Consider the following 4422-nt stretch of genomic DNA (forward strand, 5'->3'; position numbering starts at 1 on the left):
TTTTGAGAGGTTTTCGCTATAGGGCGCATGCGTTCGCCAGACAGAGAGAGACATAGAGACAGAAAGCGAGAAATCACCCCCAGGGGGCATGGTCATGCCGCAATCCCTTCTCCTCCATTCTCCTCCCGGGATCTTGGGCACGCACACACACGTGCCCGGCGTGAGTTCTAAGCCACCAGGTCCAGGATGCGAACCACAGTCGACTACGTGGGAGTCCAGCGACATAGCCATTATGCTAACTGCTGGTTCCCGACCTGACATGTTTTTCAAGCTGCTAGGTCCGGGACTGAAACCATGCTGTGGGTCAGGTGGGATCCAGTGATTTAATCACCCGGGCTGGCCTAATTTCTTTACATTTGTTACTTTTTTGTGTGTATACTGTCAGTGCTTAGAAACACATTTGACTTCCGTGTGTAACTTTGTATCTTGCGAACTGTGTGTGGATCAGGGCAGTTGAGGTTCCTTCCCTTGTGGTCCACTGTCCTGCTTCCCTTCCCTGGAAGACGCCCAGGAGATGAGAGCTGGTGGGCAGCTACCCCCGCCTGTCCCTGGTCCTGGAGGACTCTGGCTTCCACCTGGAGCTCGGCCCTGGCTATCAACGCGACGCTGACAGCCCTGCTCAGGTGCAGAGCTGCCCCCAGGTCGGGCGGACAGGGACCTGCTCGCTGTCGTACACGCTTGCTCACTGGCGTAGTTCAGTCTGCCAGAAACCCGACGGCGCGGTGGCACGGCACTGGTGTTGTTGACAGTGTTTCCCAGGTTAGTGCGGTTTCCCTCCTTCCATGCTGGCAAGTCTGGGTTTACCCTGAAGCTCAGTGTTGATGAACGAACACGTCCTGGTTCTTGCGTGCCTTTGGTTGGGCTCCAGGGGGAGCGGCCGTCTCAGACAGTCCCACCCGGCCCTGCTGCTGTGCTTTGGGGGGAAGTGCTGCTGAGCTGCTCACACCTCCTGCTGGGAATCCCGGTCAGGTCACCAGGCGTGGTAGGAACGCCTGCTGCTGGTGGGCTCTGCAGCCTCTGCTCCTCCAGTCTCGCTTAGCCCACGAGGAACAGAGTGGGCTGTTTCCGCTGCGAGAGGGCTGGGAGGGGGGAAGCTCGACCTCCATGCCAGCCCCACTGGAACCTTCTCCTCCCCGGCGCCTGAGAGTGAAACAAGGACACCCAGGGAGCTTGGCAGCCACCACTGCCCCCAGGATCCCACGTGGCCACATGAGGCCCTGACCGGGCCAGACCCGAGGACTTTTAGCCCACTGTTCCATTTCTTCCCACAGGCGGTGACATCACTGAAGAGGCAGGGGTCCTGCCAGGGGCGGCAGCTGCCTCCTGGAAGAAGAGGTTCTAGGAGGGGCTGGGCTGTGGTGTGGACCTGCTGCCCTTGGGGCAGCCTGAAGGCACACAGGCTCTGGCCTGCTCGGCTCAGGCAGGGCATCCACTTGGCCCCTGACCAGTGGCGGGAGGAGCAGTAACAGTAACAGCCCTTGGCACTGACCCCCATGTGAGCCTGGGCTCACAGGGCCTCTCCTTCCAGTGCCCCCACACCGTGTGAAAGAAGCTCTGTCACCCCCACCCGAGAGGAGCAGAGGGGGGAAGTACAGGAGGGCAGCGCTCCTGCCTGAAGCCCTTTCCTTCTCCCTGCGGGAAGCCTGTGGCTCTGGGCCGGCCACTGGGTCCAGCGACACCAGCTCCTCTCCACCCACCTCCCCTGCAGGACCATGTCCAGTTCTTCTGTCCGGTTTCCTGTTGCCAGAGGCCCAGGAGTGGTAGACCCATCGCCCTGCACACCTGAGGCCCCGTGCACTCTCAGAACTGCTGGGCGACGAGGACCCACGTTCCCTGCGGGCACAGGCACTCTCTGCCCGAGGACGCCAGCCAGCTGCTGGGAGAACTCAGATGGTAAGAGGCAGAGGCGAACAAGGCCAGGCCACAAGGCCCCAAGCCTGGGGCCCCCAGTGTGAGCCACAGGCCAGGGCTGGCCGGTGCCTTGCCACCTTCACTCAGGCCCCAGAGCCGTGGTCCTCTGTGTAGTCCCACAGCAGGATTGGGGCCCATGGCCCTTCCTCTGCCCTAGGAGGTGCGGGGCCACCATTCGGGGCTCCAAGTCCTGTTGTGAGGAGGGGACTCACAGAATCCCACCTTCCTGGCTTCATGGTAAATGCATTTCCGTTTTCACTGTAAAGAAAAACCCTCCTTTCAGATTGCCTGTAACTGACTTTGCTTGATGGGGTTGGAACGGGGTGGGCTGGACCACGCTGGCCTGAGGACAGCTGGAGGGTGGCATGGGGGAGACCTGAGAAAGCCTTGCTGTCTAGCTGGGGTGGTCAGCTGACCCCTCAGGATTGGTCAAGGCCTCCCTCCCTGGGCAGCTGCATTCCGGGTCCAGGTGAGGCCGATGAAAGGCCGGGCCGCCGGGCCTGACCCAGGCCGCCCCAACAGTGCCCCCATGCTCCAGAGCACCTGGCCTAGCCCTGTGTCCCCCATTCCCTCCCTAGGACTGACCCTCAGCACTTCCCACACCCCAGTCTCTGTCTTGGCATCTATCCCTCGAGGAACTGCCTGGGACACTTCTACACGAGGGAGTCACTGGTGGCAGGTGGCCACAGAGGGGCTGGTGGAGGCCACCTGCGCAGAGGCTGGCCTGCGTCCACACCCAGTGCTCACCTGCACCAGTGGGGGCTGGGGTCCCGTGGCCTGACCTGACTAAGGAAGACCCCGCCGGCCAGAGCTGCAGGGTGGGTGGACAGGACAGACCCAGTCCCGTGGCCCCGCTGTGCCCACGGTTGCTGCCAACCACACGACACTCTCAGAAGTGAGCAGGAAGCACAGCCTGGCCCAGGCAGCCGCATTGCCATGCAGAGAGAGGTTCTAGGCCCGAGCGTCTGAGGCAGCCCACCCCCTGGGGCTCTTCTCCGGTCTAGGCGTTTCTATCCTGAGGAGGTGGCCCTGCACGGGGCAGGGGCTGCATGACTTCCTGAGGTCTGGAGGAGAGGTCTTAGGACCCCAAGCAGAGTGACGAGCAACAGGACACTGCCTGCCCCCACAGCCTCCCCAGCTTCCCAGGCCTGAGCCAGCAGAGAGCCTCAAGTCCTACTGCAGCATCAAGGGGCTTCCCAGGGCCCCGACAACCTGGCCACGAGCACAGGGCATGCACAGCGCCCGGGGTCAGTCCCCAGCTCTCTTCTCTGCTCCCTGCCTGAGGCGGCCTGGCTCCAGCTCCACAGCCCCTGCCAGCATCCCGGGCTCTCTGGGGCCTTCCTGCACATGGGCAGTGCCCAGCCAAGGCACTGAGTGTGCGCTCCCTGCCCACCCACAGCAGGCCCCACACCACGCTGGCACCCCGCAGACCCAGCTCAGGAAGGGGCAGGTGGGGGGTAACCACAGCCAGCAGCAGCAGGCCAGAACCGCCCCAGCTGCAAGCCCCACCTCAGAAGCATGGCCGGCCTTCTGGGTCCCTGCTCGGGGCCTGCTGGGTCCCTGCTCGGCCCCTGCCCTCCAGGACAGCCCAGTCCACTGCTCAGGTGCCCAGGACCTTCGTGACAGCCAAGAGCACCCTGAGCTGGGGCTCGTCCTGGCCTGGAAGAGGGTCTTCTGAGTCCGACTTGTCCCCTTTCCTACCCACACACACCCACTCTCTCTCCCTGACCCTCCTGCACCAGGGCTGAGAGTCTGATGGTGCCAGGAAAGCAGGAGGGGCCCATGGGAAGGTGAAGCCGCTGCTGGAGCTGAGAGTGGTGTTCAAAGTGCACCAGGGCACCCTGGGAGGGTTATTGCTGCTAACTCACCTCCTGAATTTGTAAATATTTAGTGAAAGTAGATAGTGGAAGGAAGGGAGGAAGGAAGGGAGGGAGGGAGACGGAGACTGGATTGGAAAGGTTGTGACTTCCGCATTGGGGCAGGGGCCTGGGCCCAGGTTTGCTGAAGGAGTCATTCCTACTGGGGAGGGGAAGCCAGGCGCCTGCTGGTGACAGGTAAGGCTGTGGCAGGCCATCCCCAGGCCTAGAGACATTCCAGGGCTTCCTCAAAGTCGTGGGTCTCTGAGCAGCGGGCCCCGGCCTCTGCCTCCAGGAACCGGACACACATCCCACACTGAAGCCCCCACCCAAGGAAGGCTCCCCTCCCCCGCCAGCCCCACCGGGTGGGCTGCGAGCCGCAGGGTGCAGGTTTCAGCGCCACCGCAGCCGGGTACACGGGCAGCTCCGGGCTCACGACTAAGCCCCCAGGACAGGGCTGCAGGGCTGCAGGCGCGAGGTACTCTGGGTACCACCGCGGCTCACAGCTGGACCCTGGCCGGCCGGAGGGTCGCGGGTGAGAGTGGCAGGCCCCTTCCTGAGCCAAAGTCCACGGCGACGGGCCCCGAGTGGGCTGCGCCTGCCGGGCTGCGGTCTGCGGCGGGCAGGAGGGCGACTGGGAGCGCGGGGCCGGCGC

Source organism: Tupaia chinensis, unplaced genomic scaffold (genome assembly GCF_000334495.1).
Source record: "Tupaia chinensis unplaced genomic scaffold, TupChi_1.0 Scaffold144472_1, whole genome shotgun sequence".
Classification (NCBI taxonomy): domain Eukaryota; kingdom Metazoa; phylum Chordata; class Mammalia; order Scandentia; family Tupaiidae; genus Tupaia; species Tupaia belangeri.